At 26.1% G+C, this 20,856-nt stretch overlaps 1 protein-coding gene across 2 annotated transcripts in view; it reads right to left on the bottom strand.

The window, feature by feature from the left end:
* Positions 1-20,856, bottom strand: part of LOC109600839 (rho guanine nucleotide exchange factor 10) — a 154,185-nt gene that overhangs the window by 125,548 nt on the left and 7,781 nt on the right. For both annotated transcript variants that reach the window (XM_049968152.1, XM_049968151.1), the window contains exon 2: positions 3,608-3,661. The gene's annotated coding sequence lies outside the window, so the exon portion shown is untranslated. The remainder of the gene's footprint in view (positions 1-3,607; positions 3,662-20,856) is intronic.

The following is a 20,856-nucleotide window of genomic DNA, read 5'->3' on the forward strand; positions in this document are numbered from 1 at the left end:
CATATATGCATCTATTATTAATTTGACAGCTAATAAAACCTCGATAAATCTCTTTCGTGTTAGTATTAGTAAATACATTAAGAATCTTGATATCAACTTCATGACATATATCGAGATGTATGTATATCATATATAGCATGATATATATTACATGGTAACATGTACCGTTATTCAAAACGTTCCTCTTGTCTTGTTTTTTGCAACAGTTACAAACGATCCACAAGCGATGATCGAGCGTTTGGCCACGGCGAAATGGACCACGGCCAGTGATATGGTGATGCGATCGTCAGAACAACACCGGGACACTAAGCAAAATATCCCAAGTTCAGTGAACGAAAGCCGAACAGCGGGCTTGTTGATTTCGAATCGCCGCGGCTTTAAATATGGCGAGTTCTGAATACGTTCGTTCGAGATCGTTATCGTTTTTTGATCCGCGGGGCTGCGCCTCATTAGATGCAGATTCGGAAACGACGTGTGGACCGACGGTGCCGCGGCACGTCGGACGGCGTGGAAACCCGGGATAAACAAACAGAACGGCCGACGAAAGAATCAATTCGACGTTCCGAGTTTTGCGTCGGGCGACGTGAAGAATTACGCTCCGGGGACTCGGCATTCGTTCCGTCTAATAAGCCCCCCAACATATTTTCCGCGTGCAAAAGTCGTCGGCGACGGATTTTCTGTCGAGTATATCATCCGGGGGAAAAATTAACTATGCAACTTGTTTTACCTTATAGACACAGATATAAACAATGATTTTTACTGCCGGCAAACTTAACTGTTCTCGGCTCTATTGAATTTCACATTTATTTATGTGCCAGTGCTGCGAGCGTCCGCGTATCCACCGCATGCAGCACTGACGATAAGTATGAGAACATTTCATATTTTTTATCGCTCTCGAAAACTACGGGGGCTCAAAGAAATCGCGTGGACTTCTCTTGAAGAGCCGGGGTTTGCCCCCGTATTCGCCGACGTTGCCCGCCTGATTGAGCCGTTTTATTCGTCGAAGCTGCAAAATAGCAAACATGAAACCTGTTAACTGATATAGAAGCGCCGGATACTGAGCTAATTAATTAAATTCCCGATGCAATGCTCAAAAGATATTTAAGCTTTTAAACTTGGGTGGCTTTTAAATTAGTCGGATTCCAGACATACAGTTTCGACGACTTAAATACCCCACTTAAAATAAGAACATAATTTTCAGGCCAACCGATGCACACAGAAACGCGATCCGCAGAAATATCGGCGTGATAAATTACGGAAATGTGATGCATTAGTCAAGTTTTGTTGGCTTTGAGACGTTACCTTGGCGTAGATCATGTTTTGCGGGACGGTGACGCAGCCAGAATTCCAATTCCGTACCGCACATACATCACTGCACTTTGTTCAGGTTAATTAATAATTCATTCGGTTTCCATCATAACTACCCTTCGCGTTATTTAATTATTTATGAATTTATGTTCAAATCAATTCACAATATTGGATGTTACAGTTTACTGTGCATTACTGCTGAACATAAACTAGAGAGTTTTCTTTAACAAAACCATAAATATTTATTCAAAATGAAACTATGGAATTATTTATATGATGAGAAATATTTTAAAATATTTTATCTTTATAAGACGAATATTTTACGTTATAAATTTATTTTCTAACAAAATAAATCCTTCACATTTCCTTCTCTTCGACTCTGAGCTTACAGTCATAAATTTATTCATATATACTTAGTAATCTTTTGTAAAGAATTTTACAAGGAAAAGAGAGAAAAGATGGGGTTCATAAAGTTGCTAAATACGATTTGATGAAGGTTATACGAGACCATAAGTATTTTCAAAACGAAAAAATGTTCAGTTAAAATAAATCTATGATTAAATCTTGAATTAAAATTAATCTATAGAATTATTCAAGAGATAAATACTCAAATTGTTTTATCCTTTGTAAGCAATTTTTTTAGGTTTTACATGTATAATTTAACAAAATATATCTATGATATTGCTTCTTTTAGATTCTAAATACGATTTTTATTTTTCTCTTATTAGACCACAAGTATTTCCAAAACGAAACAAGAAATATTTAGTTAAAGTAAATCTTCAAATTTCATCAAAAAGTATTCAATTAAATTTAATCCATGGAACTATTCAACTTGAATTATTTTATCTTTAGAAGGTAATTTTTTTAGTTTTTACAAATTATATCCATTACATTTCCTTCTTTTAGGTGCTGTTGCCACAGTCATAAATTTCTAAACATTTATTAAGTAGTCTTTTGTAAAGAAAGAGAGAGAAAAGCCAAATTCTCTGTATTGACTTCATGAAGTTACTGAATACGACTTGATAATTTTCCTATTAGACTACAAATATTTTCAAAACGACACAAAATATATTTAATTAAAATAAATGTATAGATTTATTCTTCAAAGGATATTCTGTGGGACTATTCAAATGATGATAAATTCTTAAACTGTTTTACCTCCAGAAGGTACATTTTTTCGGTTTTACACATATAGTTTTAACCAAAATACATCAATTATACTTCCTTCTTTTAGAATCTGAGGTCTCAGTCATAAGTTTATCGACATTTATTAAGTAGTCTTACGTAAAGAATTGTAAAAAAAAGGGTGAGAAAAGTCAAATCCAATGCATTGAGTTTATAAAGTTGATAAATACGATTTGATAATTCTCCTATTTGATCATCAGTATTTTCAAAACGAAATAAAAGAAGTTAAAATAAATTTATCAGATTATTCGTCTAAAATATAGAGTTAAAATTAGTCTGTGAAACTTCTCAAGTGGTGAAAAGTACTAATATTTAAAAGGCACAGATTTTAAAAAAAATATTATTTCCTTCTTTGGTCTCTGAGTCAACACTCATAAATTTATTCACATTTACGTTTTGTAACGGGAAGAAAGGAAAGAAAACCCAATAACTCTGCATTCAGTTTATGAATTCGTGAAGCTGTTAAATCCGATTCGATAATGGTCCTGTCGTACTGCACATATTTTCAAAACACTGCAAAATATTCTATATAATTATTCAAGTGATAAATACTTAAATCGTTTCAAAGTACTTTTTAGATGTCTAATAAAATAAATCAATTACATTTCCTCCATTTATATTCTGAGCTTACAATCATATATTTTTATTTACATTTGCCCTGTCTTTTTAGAATTTTAAAATAAAAGCCAAAAATTCTGCATGAAGTTCATAAAATCCCAAACTCCTATTCCTTAATGGTCCCATTAAGCCACAACCATTTTCGAATATAGCAAAATACAATAATCTTGTGTCGTCTACACATCTGACCAATTGGTCATAAAATCCATCTGCACGGTCTCAATCCACGAAGGTCAAGAGTTGTACAATTGACACCAGTTTATTTTATGTATTGTGCCGCTCAGTCATGGAATAAAACGGCTCTAAATTAACGTCTTATTTACATTGGTTCGCATGGCTGTTTGCTCTATGAGGATTGAAAGGTCGTAGATGCTGTGGCATTAATTATTCAGTTTTTTGACCCAATAATTGTTGCGGTAGCAGATGTTCATCGTCCAAACAAGATGTATGATACGATAATTGTGTCTAATAGTTGATAATGGTTGCGTGTACTTACTTCCCCAAATGCTGCTCTATCTTTCTATTCTTCACAATTTTGCACCTGCGTGACCTGAAAGCAAACAAACAGTTTAGAGTAAGCAGTGAAACGGTTTGCATAATATAATAATAACAACGAAACAAGGGAGAAATTACGGCAATTTATTCAAACGCTTTCCCCACTTTTCTTTCGTCTTTTTTTTCCACCAATTAAAACAACATAATTCCGAACGGTTTGACTTTCAGAAAGTTGTCGTAATTTTTTCCAAGACATTTATTAACGGCCGAGCAAACCGTAATTTCTGATCATTAAACAAACACCCCGCCCATTTTAATATTTCCGTTTACGAAAGATTTTACGACGTTCATGTGCAACGTTAGCGTTTGCCGGCATTAAATCCACTGCACCAATTTTTACCAGTAAACATTTACTTAACATCCACGTCTGCAGCTAACACACCGTGACAACGGCACGACAGTAATTTGACATATCGTTAGTGGAACCCCCGCCAAAGAAACAATACGGTCCCGACACCCTCGCGCTCCGGGTGTAATATCAGCGTTCGGTTTATTTATGCCTCAGACGACGAAAAGTTATTTTATTTGATGTTTCCTTCAGCTGGTCCCGATGCAACCGGCTCAGACGGTGCGCGGGACGGAGAGAAACGGGGCGCGTTAAGTCGACAGCTGATATTTTTGCAAAACCGTACACCGTTGGGCAACACGGCTCGAAGGCCGATGAGAGTACGAAATCACGAGCGGGACGTAGGTGATCTCAAGTTTCAAAAGATTTAGAAATAAGTAGTGTCAGATGATTTATTTCTGGCCCTTTTTTAGGGGGGGTTGTTTGGATTTTGTATTGTGTTACCAAAGTTTTCAATGGCTGGGTAATTGACTGAATTATTCTGTATATGAGTGGATAAAACTTGGAAAAACAAACATGAAAGAATGTTTTTGTGTTAATAAATTGTATAAAATTTAGTTCCAATGTTTATTTAAAATTTTATACACATTTTTCTAAACTATCCATATTTTTTAATAAAATACTGTAAATATGATAATACTAAATAAGCATAAATCTTATTTTTTTCATTTTTTTTTAATACGAATTTTCTCTTTAAATTCCATCCAGTATTATCTAAAAGATATATTATTATATTATATTATTTATTGAAATTCAATAACAAAAAAAGGAAAATAACAAATATTCTTTCACAATTTAAATTAAGTAAATTAAAAAATAATTAATAATTTTCACTAAAATTTTTTCTAAGAGATATAATACATTACATTATTTAATGATATAAAACAATTTAATTCTAAAATTTATTTGTAAATTATTACAATATTTAGAAAAATAAAAAAACAAGCTTTCAACCTTTGGAAATATAAATTAAAATATTTAATGAAATGCAACAAATTAACTTTGAAATTTATTGCTAAATTATTAATGTATTTAGAAAAAGAAAAAAAAATTAAATAGAACTTAATAACCATAAATAATCCATAATTTTAATTTCAATATTTAATTTTAAAATAAAAAATAAGAAAATAATTTGTTTCTTTATGTTCTATCGACTATACCTATTTTTATTAATTAATTAATTATTAAAAAAACATTTAACAAGAAAAAAAAGAGAAAAAAATTCTTCAAAAAATCAAACTAAATTTTCAATTTTTTGAAAAATAAATTAAGTAAATTAAAATACAAATGCATCAAAATAATTAATATAACTTCCTTTTCAATATTTTTCAATATGACTTTATTGAAGGCACCTTTAACATTAAAAATCATTTTTTCTTTAAATACTATGCATTTTTTTATAACGTATATATTGTATATTTTTGAATAGTATAATTATTTTTTATTTGTTAGTAAATAATTATAAAATTTAGAAAGGAAACAAAACAAATAAAACGTAAAATTTTTTATCAAGTTTATAATCTTTGGGAACATAAATTAAATTATTTAGTGAAATACAACAAATTAATTTTTAAGAACATTATTATATCAAATTTAAAAACTATAAATGATAAAAATAATTTGTAATTTTCATTCCAATATTTCATTTAAACAAATAAAATTATAACATTTAAAAAGAAAAAAAGAAGAAATAAAAATTTAAAAGAAACTTTCACATATAATTTAGAAGCTACAAATAAACTCAAAAATCAAATACTCATAATTTTTATTATTATTTTATGTCTATTTCCATGGAAATTACTATTACTATCTATTCATTTAAAAATTAAAAGATTATTTTGAACTTTATTCACTGTCTTCTCAAATATCTATTGTTATTAAACTTTATAATTATTATAAACCTGAATAAATTGTAAAATTATTTTTGAATTCGTTTAGGTAAGCATTAAAAATGTTTTGCAATCAGAAAAAAAATTAAGTGTAATTTGAAAAAATAAATTAAATTATTTAAAATTAAATATTTTTATTTAAATTTGTAAAATTTGTTCTATATTTCTTTTTAATATAAATTTATATGCTTATTTCCCTTCAAATTGTTATTTATTGTTAAAAATTTAAATATTTATATTTCTCTCTAAACTTACAACATAAAAAAACTGTCATTTAAAATATACATTAAATTTGTGAATAAAATAAAATAACTTTTAAATTTAGGTCTTTAAATTTTTTATAAAAATGACTCTTTTAATTTATTTAATTTATATCTCCAAAGGATTCAATTTTTCAGTTTTTTTTTTCTTTTTAAAGAAGACTAAATAAACCTAAAAATTATTTATAATTTCTATATTTGGATAAAATTAATATTTGGGAACTTTTATGAATTTAACTATATATTTTTCAAAAAAGGTTACTAGGTTACTTATTTTATAAGTTTTTAAAAATTAAATTAAAAATTTATTTATTTTTAATTTCTTTTCATTTTTCTAATTTTAACATATACACTGGTAATTTTCTGATAAAATTTTCTTGTCGAAATAATATAATTAAATTTTTGCCACAGTTAAAAAATTATAACGTTTATATTTCTCAAAACTTTACATTTCCTCATTTTATTACTTTCATATCTCTGAGCAAATTAAATGAAATGAAAATATTAGAATGTTTATATTAATGTGTAATAGTTTCATTAGTTTATAAATTTTATACAATTTCAAGCGAAAACAAGAAAAATAAATGACGAATAGCCACATGAAATTTCAGAACGGAAGTGTCGATAACGCTTGTCGTTTCTCCGGCAAATTTAACAAATATTTATACATTTTTCACGCCACGTAATATGTATATATGTTTTTTCTACAGATCCACTTTGTGTGGTCCGCACCAATAAAAATTCACTGGCAACAAACCAACATCTGGCATGTTCTCATAGTCATTAAATATCATTCTCCGGAATTGTTTCATTTTAAAAACGCCCAAGATAAATAAATAAAAAAAGAAACTGAATCACCCCGTTCTCTATTCCATTTTACGACGTTTTCACGAAACGATGGGAATCGAAAAATCGATTGTGCCGTCGAAACAGTAATTAGCGGCCCCGAATACATTAACCCACTAATTTATTTTATATCGTCCCGTTTATTTATTTTAATTGTCAATTAGACGTCCATAAAAATGATTAATTATATCTTAATGAATTTCAACCGGGATACTACACCGTGTGTTTCCTGTAAAATATTTACGCCGAAAGCTCCGCGTTAATCCAGCACAAATTAAGACACATATCGTTCGCCCAGGCGCTGAAAGCTAAAACTAAAGCGACAAAATCCCCGCTTGAAATATATCGTTTTGTGCTGTCACCGAAGATACATCCGATGTATTTTCGTAGGATCCGCAACCGAAATTAGAATTTCGAAATGAATTAAGACAGCGCCCAAATGACGGATTTCGTCTGTATCGAGTAATTGTTTGTGTGTGTGTGTGCGCTGAAATCCTCGTTTTAATTAAAAATAATGGGAAGGAAACTTACTGGCGGCCGCAATAAAAATAAAAATCGCAATCCGCCGCACATCAAAAATCCTGATTTATTAAAATTAGTGAATAATTCGGTCGACTCGGCGATGGTTATCCCGCGTGCTACGTGCTTAGGGGAACGAAACAAAGACTAAAAATAGTTTTATCGTCGTCGAACAAAGAAATTGCATTAGTTTCAATTAGCATAATCTTAACGCATTTATGTAATACAATTTTCGACCTGATTATGGTACTGTTAAACGCGTTAACGAAAAGTTACTCGCCTTCCTGGACTACTCAGTGTATCATGTGGACTACTGGCGTAGTAATATTTCGGTTATAAATATGTATAAACGCTATCGTATGCAAAATAAGTGATTTGCGGGAAACTTTGAGTACAAACACCGACTTATGTTTAAACTTGTTATCTTTACTTAATGCATGTGCTCTTGTAGAATACCGAGAATATTCCCGTATCACCGCCCGACACAACTGTCCAAAGATAATGTTTGACTTATTAGATGCGTTCTCCTTCCTAGGAATTCGCAAATATGTTGATATTTTTATGAAGGAACTGTTGAGATAACGGGAACACACACAAAATTGAAACAGTATTCTGTACCAAAATAAGTGACATGCCAAAATATTTTACTACAAAGTCACCAGGTTGTTTTTAGTGCATAAACATAAACTGGAATTGAATAAATGATTAATGAAAAGTAGGTATTTAAACACATAAAATACTAGAAAATAATATATTTAAAACTTGTGTATAAAATTATATTTCGTTTACATTAATTAAATTTTAAATCTCATATCTACTTATATTTAAAAAATGAAAAAAATAATTAAAACTGTTTTTTAATTTATTAGAATTAAACAAATATCAGTTAGTAAATAAATTTCAAGTCAAAACAAAAAAATAAATACATTTGTAAAAACGTGAAGTATTACAAACTACTTTCAAATTAAAACCGACACCAAAAAATATATAAAATTAATAAAAAACAATCAATATTTTTATTCAATTAAACAAATATTCATTTGTTATATAGAAATTCGACTCAAAATAAATAAAGATCGATCTCTAAAATTAAATTTCTATGTTAAAACATATGAAAACATATTTTTAGCTTTAAAAAATCAAAAAAACCATTGTTTATTTATCAATATATACATACATACATACATACATCTTAGAGAAAAATTAATTTTAAATTTAAAAAATACTATTTTTTTGTTATTTTTAATACATATTTATATATTCAAACATCAAAAATAGCTTTTTTTAATCGAAATTGTATTTTAAAAATAGAGTATTTAAAAAAAAATGAAAAAAAAAATAGATATTTGTTTATTAAATCTAATAAAAATTCCAAAATTTTCAAAAATTCACGAAAAATTCCAAAATTTCTTTTGGAATTTTATTTATTTATTTATTTATTTTAAATATTCTATTTTTGACGAGGTTTTTGAAAAAAATAGACATAAACATCAAAATCAAATCTTTAATAACCAGAATATTTTGAAAAAAAAAATTGTCGATAGCTCAATATTTTATGTCCGTTTCTAAACAATTATCAGTATTTTTTTAAATAAAAGTAAATAAATATTTATTTGTATATAATATAATAAAGAATGATCTCTGTAATTAAATTTCTATGTTAAAACACATAAAAACACATATTTTTGGCTTTAAAAAATCAAAAAAACATTTTAAAATATTTTTTAAGATATTCTACTCGTCAGCGAATTAAAGAATATGTTTTGATAAAGTAAAAAATAAGATTTCTTAAAGAAAAATTAATTTATTAATTTTTATGACATTAAAAAAAAAAGAAATATATACCTAACCTAACCTTTTTTTTCAAAAAGTTAATCAAAGATAGAATATCAAAAAAAAAAAAGATTGTCAATATCCTTGAATGAATTCTTAGAGAAAAATTAATTTTAAATTCAAAAAATACTGATTTTTTGAAATTTTTAAAAACACATTTATTAATTCAAACATAAAAAATAGCTTTTTTTTAATGAACGATATTTTTTAAATAAACAATATCATAAAATCAATTAATTAATAATTTGTATTTTCAATAATAAAACTTAAACAATAAATTCAATCCATAATAAATATAACTTTATCTGTTGTTGAAAAACAGTATATTAATTGAACTTTTTTTTCAGTCGAAATTGTATTTTAAAAATAGAGTATTAAAAAAAAAAAAAAAATGAGAAAAAATAAATAAATATTTTTTTTACTAAATTTAATAAAAATTGCATTTTCAAAAAATCATACAAAATTTAAAAATTACATTATTGAATTGTTATTTATTTATTTTTAAATTTATTTTTGATAAGCTTTCTGAAAAAAATAGACATACAGTATTTTTTTCATAAAAAGGATAAACCTCAAAAGTCAGTATTTAAATTTAAAATTAATTTTTCTCTAAGACATTTTGATTTTTCTTCAATTGACCAAAACAAGTTTTTTATCAACCTAAAAATGAAAAAGTATTGATTTTTTCATCTTTTGTGATATATAATTAATAATACAATTTACTCGATCAAAATCAAATCTTTAACACGCAGAATATTTTGAAAAAAAAAAAGAATTGTCGATAGCTCAATTTTTTATAGCCGTGATTCTAAACAATATCAGTATTTTTTTTAAATAAAATTGAATAAATATTTATTTGTATAAAATAATTCAAAAAATTAATAATAAATTTGTAAAAACGTTAACATGGAAAATCAATTTTTATGAGATTTTATAATTGTTGTTAGATTTTAAATTATACGTTAAAATGTATAAAGCAATACAAAACCAATAAGAATTTTTACTTATTAACATTAACCAAATAAACGTTGTATATAAAAAAATTAAATCAAAATAAAAATTAAAAAAAAAACGATTTTTTAGAGATTTTATATTTATATGTACATAAAAAATAGAATTTTCAATTAATAAACAGTTGGTCATTTATTCACTAAAGTTCTATAAATATGAATAGGAAAATTTCGAAAAAAATGATTTATAAAAGCATGCATTAAAATATTTATTCACAAAATTGAATTTCAAGCATAAAAATAGTTTTCAATATTCTCTAGCTATGTGGAACTAAAATTTACATTATTTACAAAAATTAATAACTCCAAAATATTTTAGCTAAACAATTTTTGATGCAATTATTGTATTTGTGAACAAAAAGTTTTAAAAAAATCTCTTCCAAATCAGCACAAATCATTCGGCGACGTTACTACTTCCCTGAATTCCGTTCCATGGTGTTAATGTGCCCGATTGGATTCGTGTCTGCGTGCTCTATCAGCTATCCGAAGGTAAATTTTGTTAAAATTTTATGCGAATCGCCGAACCAAGACCCCCAGAGTGCTTAATGAATTATTAGCACGAATTAGATGGAGATAAAATTGGTAATTTCGACGGGTCCTGCTAAAACAGGATGTTCATTGTTCAACCTTAATTTAGCCCCCGAGAAAAAAAGCCAGAAGTGGTTTTTTAGGCCACCGGTAACACCGTTAAGAATTAATAAATGACCGTGGCGGAGGCTTTATTGGCATAAAATGTGTCGCTAAATTGAGATTAGTGCCGCGAGGAGCCGCAAAGTCTGGGCAAAGAGTAAATGATTGTTACATCAAAGGCATTTGTTATAACGCCGGTTTTATAGAGCAATTTCCACTAAATTTTAATTCAGCTGCAGCTCAAGTGCATTACCGTTATAAACTGAATTTAACTCGAAACTGGGCTACGCCGCCCGTTGAATTCCAACACTCTAAAGGCAACAAATAAATAAGGCGAACAGGACGTGGAATCATAATAGAACCGTTTCCGACTCCAATTTCTTAAGGGATCGCGTCGGAATGAAAAAAACATGATCATCGGGGACCTTTAAGACATCTCGAAATTCTTCCGCCGATAAAACACCTTCACTCATTTTAATTTCGCAGTCTTGAGCTTTTTCGTCGCGATTTAATCGGTTTTTTTTTTTTCTTCAACTTTTCGAATTTCCAAGACAGACAATCGTGAAATACGGCCGGGCGCAATTACGCAAGGGATATCGGTATTTATGCGTTATTATCCCCTTTTTTACTGCCGCATAAACCACACACACGCGTCTCGAGGATTAAATCGGCATTCCGGATTTGACGGACATAATTCCCGGGTTTAAGTGACGCCGCGGGTCCATAATTCAAAAAGTGTCCGGCCGCGTGATTTTTAAACCTTGAGCAGCGCAGTTAATCGTTGCATTACGTCCGGGTTTAATCCGTTTCCTGATTGCGGCAAATGTTTATGTGGCCCCTCTTGAGTTTGGTTCACATCGATTTTCGCTTGGTACAGGATGGATTTTAATTAAATTAAATTAATTAATTTAAATGGTTTCCAGGTCAATAGTGGTATTTGTTTATCTAGTTTTTGTTTTGTTTTGTCAACGGTTTGTGTTTGATGATGAAATTGTTTCTGTCCGCATATTGATTTTAATTATAGGAATTTTTTGCTTTTTTATTCATTAACAGTGGTCCCGTCGCAAGTTTTAACAATAAACGGACACGTTTTATGTATATTTTTTTTGTATTTATGGTTAAATTTTAAAATTAAATTCTACATTTCAATATATAGAAATAATAAAAAAACAATTAGTATTTAATTTTCATTAATAAAAAAATTTCAATGAGAATTGAAAATAAATCAATTCGTAAAAATGACTGATTTAGTTATATTTTAAACTACATCTGAAATTTAATTACTACCTTAACATATATAAAACTAAAAACAACCAATTTTATATTTATTAAAAAAATATAACTATACATTTGTATATAAAAAAATAAAATGTCTAAAAATTTCAAAATTTAATGAATGCATTTAAAAAAATTAAATAAATATTCATTTATGAATAAAAAATTAGATCCAAAATAAAATTTTTAAGATTTTATTTATTAAATTTCTTCTCAATTTTATTCGGAATTTGAAATTTAATTCATCGTAATATGTGTAAATAAATAAAATTTATTGTTTTTTTTTCTATTTTGTAAAAATGATGAATTAAATATATATTTGTATGTATATATTAAGTAAAACTTGAACTTGAATTAAAGAATAAATAAATCGATTTGAACACATCGAAAATTAGAAAAACTAAACTAAATTTTAAAATTAATTTCTATGTTAAAACAAATATGTAAATAGAACATTCTAATCAAAATAAAAAATGAATTTTGAATGAAGATTTTTAATTAATTTCTTCGTAATCATTCATCAAAATTATGAATTAAACAAATATGCATTTTTAAATAAAAAAATAAGATGAATTACAAAATAAATTGTTAAATTTTAAACAAAATTCCAAATTGAATTTCAATCTATACAAATAAAAAATCCAACTCTAATATAAAATAGATCCATATTTGAAAAATTTTTTATTCAGTTTTTAAGTTAAAATTTGTCTAAATTATGAAAGATCATGAATTAAATAAATATTCATTTTCAATTCAAAAAAATGAATTGTATTAAAGAATTAAACGTTTTTGTAAAAATACAGATAATTAAAAAATAATTTTATTTATATATTTTTTTTAATTTCGAATTGACAAATTTTAATCTGAATTTTAAAATTAGTTTCTAAATTAAAGTGTATAAAAAATATATTTATTAGAATTATACAAATATATAAAAAATATTTAATAGAAATAAAAAAGAAATCCATTTTTGAAGATTTTTTTATACAATTTTTACGTTAAAATTTGTCAAAATTTATGAATTGAATTAAAGAATTAATTTTGTATATTTTTAAATACAAAATTTTATTTGAGTCACAAAATAAAATGACTTGTAAAAACATTGAAAAAAACTATTCCAATATTCTTTTTTTTTTGGAATTTTGCATAAATTGTTAAATTTTAAACTAAATTTATCAAAATTCAAGAATTAGACTATTTGTTTTTAAATAAAAATGTTGAATTGCATACAGAATAAATAAATTTATTTAAAATATTTAGACTTAAAAAAAAAAACTAAATTTAATTTCATAATAAAATACGTAAAAACTAAAATCCAATCAATATTTTTATTTATTAGAATTAAAGAAACATATAAATATAAGAATCGAATCGAACAACTTTTATTCAAGTTCTACATTAAATTTGTTAAAATCAAAAAGAATCAAGGAAAGACATCTGAAATGTTTAGCTTTTTATTAAGTTTTACAATCTGTTTATTGTAATAAACAAGTTTTACGTGCATATTAGCAATTTGTTACAACGGTGACATTACTTAGTCAGGACAATATTTTATGGATAATAAATACGTGACGGTGAACAAGTTGTTTATAATTTAAAACGATAAATTCACAAGTTTTCACGTATCGTTAAAAATAACAGCTTGTGAAACTTCCAGAATGCGGATATAAAGTAAAACGTAATATTTTGTGTCTGTCCGCATTGTCAATTTGTTGGAAACTAATTTGTTAGATCTCCAACATTTGATAGGAGTTAAATTTGGACCGATGAGCCAACGGGGGGAACGAATCAATGTGACAACGTGGCCTCAAATAATGGTTTTATTTACATTTGTGCGGGTTTCTATTCATGGCAGTGTCCCAATAATCCATCCCATTTTACTTATTTACTCCATTATCCGCATTATTAGACGGAGGAAGGGCGACTGGAATAAATAAATTCGGGGCCACGTGAATATCGTGGATGATGCGAGAGCAATTTGTGGAAAACTTTCTGAAGGGGTTTACAAATTGACTAAAAATACGGTACCATATTCATACGTCCCATAATAACAGGGCAATTGTTAACCATTTCGGCTCCGACCTTTGAAATATTATTGAGAAAATTACCATAATTGATAGATAAATCACTACCAGGCATCACGATATCCCGATATTTTTTATCAGTTTTATTAACATACACAAGTCTGCAGCTGAGATACCGTGTAATTTATCGCCAGCCGAACGTCTCTAAAGCTGTAAATTGATTTTTATATACTCACGAAAAATTAAATAACTGTTACCCGAAGCCAATAAAATTCAATTGCCTTTACTTAATATTTATTACGGATTGCAACCAAACGCCAAACGTTTCGCAACCAATTTATGGTGTATTAAGAACTAGCACGGCTTTGCTTTATTTACAAATCAATTCTATCGATATTAAACCACGTACAATATTTTTCTCGATTAAGTCGATTAAGAAACTGACTGAAAAAAATGAGGTTTATATTTTATTTTTTCGATGGTTTATTTAGGACTGAGTTGTCGGCGATAAAACACGCCGCAATGTTTTCTTAAAGTGGATGACGAAATGATGTTTATGTTACATTTTACTGATATTTTGACACATAAAATAAAATTTACTTTGAACTAAACCCAAGTGATTACAAATTGAGCAGTAAACGACATAAATTTTAAACTTTTTCATGTGTTAGCATTATTTATTCTGAAAATTAAAATCTGAATTTACTCAGAAAACTTGTTACAACTAAGTATTTTCAGATCGTAATATTTGTATAAAAAAGATTAAAACTGTACCTCAAATAAAAAATATTTTCACCAGTTTCAATGTTTCCAATATATTAAAGCTTGAAAACAATGTTATTGTTACTTTAAAAGAGATTTTTAACTTATTTTAATTAATTTAGGATAATTTTGGTAGTTCAAAAAAAGTTTTTCTTTGCTAGAAAATATTTTAAAAATAAATGAATATATGTAGAAAAAATTTAAATTAATTTAAATTTATTTTGAAAGCAATTTTCTCAAATTTTAAACCTAAAACTATACAATTGATTTTGTTAATTCAACAAACTTTCGTATTTAATATTTATTTAATTAAAAATTTGGTTATCCTTATACAGGAAAATAGTATCAATTATTATTGTAATTATATAATAAAATAAAATATTTTATTTATTATTTTAATTAAAAATTTTGCTACCTATGTTCTAGAATTTTTTTTTTAATAATTATAGAATTTAATTAATTTAAGTTTATTTTAAAAAAATTTAAAAAGTTAAATATGATTTGATTAATTAAAAAAATAATTTATATTCAAAAATATTTTAATAATAATTTTAAATAATTAATTTTTTTTTTTAAATTAAATTTATTTTTAAATCATTTTTTTTTAAATTTTATATTTAAATATAAATTTATATAATTATATAATATATTATTTATTTTTTTAGTAAATGTTAATATATTTTATTATTATAAAAAATATGTATTATTTAGAAAAATTTTCAAATTTTAAATGCATATATAAATTTTAATACATATTTTTTTAAGAAATTTTACATTTAACTTAATTTTATAATTCAAAAAAATTTATTATTATTATTATTTTTTAACAAAAAAAATTGTTATCACTTTTCCATAAAATATTTTAATAATAGGATATTTTTATAATGACAATTTTCTAAATTTTTAAACAAAAGTATATAACGAATATTAGAACTACAACTTTTTATTTTTTTAATAAAAAATTATTTTAGGAAATATTTTAATACTTAATTCCTTATTAATAATTGTGTTGCCATATTTATATAACACAAATGTTTTATTAAAATGTGAAACTGTTTTATAGTAAATAAATAAATATATAACTAAATTTGTATAAAACAATATTTATAAATCTATTCCGGTATTAATTGGAAACATTATAATTTTGTGTGCAATTTTAATAAAAGCAAAGTGCACCACTAAAGAAAATTAATTGGATTGCTATGCATTATCGAAATGAAAAATAGATTGTTGCGAAAACCGCGTAAAGTTAATGAGGCTAGTTGCGAGTGGCCGTAATTAAATTGCCTCTTGCGAACTGCACCCTCTTCGCCGTCATATAAAACATAGGAAAAAAATACAAGAATACACATAATTATTTAACATACTCGACTGTCTGTGCTGAAAGAATCGGACTTTCGTTACGTTTCCATTCCCCGTTTGGAAAGCCCACGCATGATACTCATCAGACATTGTTCTTGTGAATGACAGACCCTATTGCCGTGAGCTTTCTTAGTGAAAAGCTCTCACTTTGTGTAAATATCTTCCATACAATCTACGGTTGGATTTTAACGAAAGTAGGTCTGAGCCGTAGACCCCGGTGCATTTAGGTACACAATGGACCACCCCATATATTATTTAACTTTGTCTATTGTCGTGGAGGGCTTTTTTCCACGGAAGTTTTGGATTTTGTTAATGATGAGGATATTTTTGAGTTTAACATAAACGACCCCGGGGCCACTCTTAAATCACAAACGGGAATTTATTACAGCCGTTTTGGGCCCATTTATTGAATTCGGCAAACCATTATTAGTTTTTGATTAACTGCGATTAGTGCCATTAAATCATGAGAACGGCAGCTTTTGTCAAATCGTTTTTAGAGGAAATACTCAATATTGTATTCAATTATATCCGTACTTATTTTCTCTAATAGACGTGTTTATTTAATAAAAACATATTTATTGATTAATGTTGCTAGGTTAATGTATTTTAGTTTAATTAACTCGAATAGTGTATGATTTTATTATTGCATTATTCAGGATTTTAATTATTTAATTAGTTGCATTAAATTTTAATTATTTTAGTATGAAATAACTTGATTTAATGTGACTTTTATGTTCAATTAATTATTCAAGTATGTACTTAAAATTACAATACAACACAAAAATGTACTCTAATTGTATCCATATTTATTTTGTAAAAAATAATTTATTCTATTGTAATTATAACAAACAAATTTAACTGAAATTACTGTTCAGGCATTTAATTATTCAGACAATTAGTTTCATTTTGTTTTAATTCAAAGTTATTTTGAAAAATTTGGAATGATGATATTTTACTTCCTCTGCCTAAAAAATATAAAATTATTCACACAACCATTCTTATTCATTAAGTTATTTAAACGGCATAATTTTTGTGAATATTTAATAAATAAATTCCATTATGATAAAACGCCTGTGAAATTTTTATTATTATTGCTAGATCCGCAGTTTAGTGCCAGTAAAGGATTTATGGTCAGCTTCTAGACGGTCCAACATTTTAATTTTATGGTATTATTCAAAACTCCTGAGCTGTTAAATTTAACGGCGTTGCGTTTCAATTGCGTTAATCACACAAAATTCTCAGGAAATTCAGTACTTGAATCCGTTAACTTTTTCCCTATATTATATTTATTTAGGATTGCAATTAGCGAGTGAATTTACGTCAACCTCGTAAGCACAAATCGGACTTTTTTTTTAAATTCCTCGGGCCGGTTATAAATTTATTCTGACTTTACACAATGTTATTTGTAATTTAATATCCGGCAAGTTTTTATTGGGTCGCCTTTCAGGATTCACGCATTTTATTTTATCGTCGCCGACAACTGCAAATTAGATTAGAGCCGGGAACGTGGATTAATTGCCGGCAGACTCTCCATTTTTTTTTCTGCGAGCGGTGTTAAATCCGGGTAAGTTAATAATATACGGCGCCCAACCGAAATAGAACTGCACTACCATCCGTAACAGGGTAAATAATGTTGTACTTTCCATTAAATTTTTAATAACGTTTCAGCCCTTTTAAAAAGGGGGATGTAAACAGTTTTATGTAAATTAAACTATTGAAACTGCATCTCGTTGCAAGTTTTTCGCCAGTTTTGTCTCCAGACTCAATTTAATTAAGTGACACCGGCAAATCTAATATAAAATTAAACAGACTCCGACTATTTTCTAAAAGTCCCGAGTTGATTAAAAAAGTTCATAACCCGGTTCGCGTGTATAGACATTTATTGCATGGCCAACCTAATTGACAAATTAGCTCTAGCGGAAACTGCTTATTATAAAAATCTCCAAATAATTAAAATTTCTTTTCTTTTATCATTTTAGTACGGTACAATATTGTAATAAAAATATTTTCAAGTGTTAAATTTGTTTCATTTTGTTTTTAAATTAATTATTTTACGAACAAGAAATACAAAATTACAAAAATTTACCTTAATTAGTAAATTTTGTTATTTAAAAATATTAATATATTTATATTTTAGTTATCATTATGTAATAAACATTTCCTATAAGCATTTTAAAACTGCATAAAATCACAGAGATATAGTTACATTTTCATTTTTTTTTAAATTTAATTTATTTTGTGAAAGTAAATCTATTTTTATATGCTAATTACATAATAATTAATTATTAAAGTACTCAAAATTAAAAACTATATAGATATTAAATTCAATTAAATAAATTTTGTTATTTAAAAATACTGATATATTAATATTTTACTTATATATTAAAATAAATTCTCCCAATAATTTATTTCTTTTAGGCATTTTGAAACTATATAAAATTGCAATAAAATATTTTTAAATGTTAAATTACTGTTCAGGCAGTTAATTAGTTTTATTTTGTTTTAATATTATTTATTTTACGAAACTAAATTGATTTTTATGTGTAATTAATGAGTCAAATACTCAAAATTTCAAAATACACAAAAATTTACTTTAATTAATTAATTTTTTCCGATTCAAAATGCTGCTATATTTATATTTTACTTATTATTTAAAAAAAAATTCCAGATAATTAAAAAGCAAATTAAAACTATATAACTTGCCATATTTTCGTTTTGTTTTAATATTATTTATTTTACGAAACTAAATTGTTTTTTATGTGTAATTAATGAGTTAAATATTCAAAATTTCAAAATATACAAAAATTTATTTTTATTAATTAATTTTGTCATTCAAAATATTGAATTATCTATATTTTACTTATTATTTAAAAAAAAACCCAAATAATAAAAAATTTCTTTTAAGCAAATTTAAACTATATAAATTGCCATATTTTCGTGTTGTTTTAATATTATTGATTTTACGAAACTAAATTGTTTTTTATGTGTAATTAATGAGTTAAATATTCAAAATTTCAAAAAATACAAAAATTTATTTTAATTAATTAATTAATTTTGCCATTCAAAATATTGTTGCAATATTTATATTTTACGTATTATAAAAAACTTCCAAATAATAAAAGCTTCTTTTAAGCAAATTAATATTGTATAAAATTGTAATAAAAATATTTTTAAATGCTAAATTACTTTTCAGACGGTTAATTAGTTTTATTTTGTTTTATATTATTTATCTTACGAAACTAAATTGATTTTTATGGGTAATTAATTAGTCAAATATTCAAAATTTCAAAATTTTAATTAGTTATTTTTTTGCCATCCAAAATACTATTATTATTAATTATTATTATTATTAATATTACTTAATATAATATTACTTAGTATAAAAAATATCTTCCAAATAATTTAATTTCTGTTAAGCAATTTTAAATTATTATATATAAGATTTATTTTATTTTATTTAAATGTTAAGTAACTGTTTAGGCACCTAATTAGTGTCATTTTGTTTTAATTTTTAATATTAATTATTTTTCAAAATTAAATTGATTTTTATATTGAACTAGTTATTCAAGTGTCAACATTTCAAAATATACCTAAAATTTTAAAATTCTGACATATAATGTTTTTTTTTTTGAAAATAATCTTAGAATTGAATTGAATAATAAATCAAGTACATATAAAATAATAATTATTATTTATTTAAAACGTAAGTCTTAATAAATTTAAACATTCTTTTTCCTCGAGTGCTTTAAACGAGAAAAATAAATTCTGTCATACATAAATCAGAAAAACATCCGAGTCAGAAATCTCGCTCTCGTATTTGAGGTAATTGAATTTAAAATTAGTCCCGGTACATTTTGCATCGGATTAAAGCGCAATGAGATATTAAAATAGGCATCTATAAATTTTAAAGTGACTTGATGCATACAGAACTAAAGTATATATCAAAATAATTGAAGTAGGTGAATTTATGTCGTTCTTTTTGGTCGCGCTGCAAAATTAACCGACTCCAAAAACGTACGCCGACAACGGAGTTTAACGCTCTAGTTGCGGAAAAGCGCAGTTAACGCGAAAATTTCCTGTTTACCTGTGGTAACTAGTTTTCCTTTGTCGAGTATTACATTGTGGCCGAAGAAAAATGAGACAATTTATTGTGGGAGAGTTCGCATTTTTATTTGAAGTTCTCGACGACTTCCAGTCGTTTTCCTGTTAACACTACGTTGGGAGGGGAGAAGCTGAATTAATTTTCATTTTTGAATGTCAAAGACTATTTATTTATATAAAATTAATGGGGCTCAAAGCGACAACAGGAATTTTTGGACCACCAAAGTCTATTAGGGTGTCGGTGTATTAGCACAGCCCTAAAAATTAATTTTATTTATTTTAAACAGTTATTTATTATCTATATTATATATTTTGGTCAGTATTGTGTAACTA

Source organism: Aethina tumida, chromosome 5 (assembly GCF_024364675.1).
Source record: "Aethina tumida isolate Nest 87 chromosome 5, icAetTumi1.1, whole genome shotgun sequence".
Taxonomy (NCBI): Eukaryota; Metazoa; Arthropoda; class Insecta; order Coleoptera; family Nitidulidae; genus Aethina; species Aethina tumida.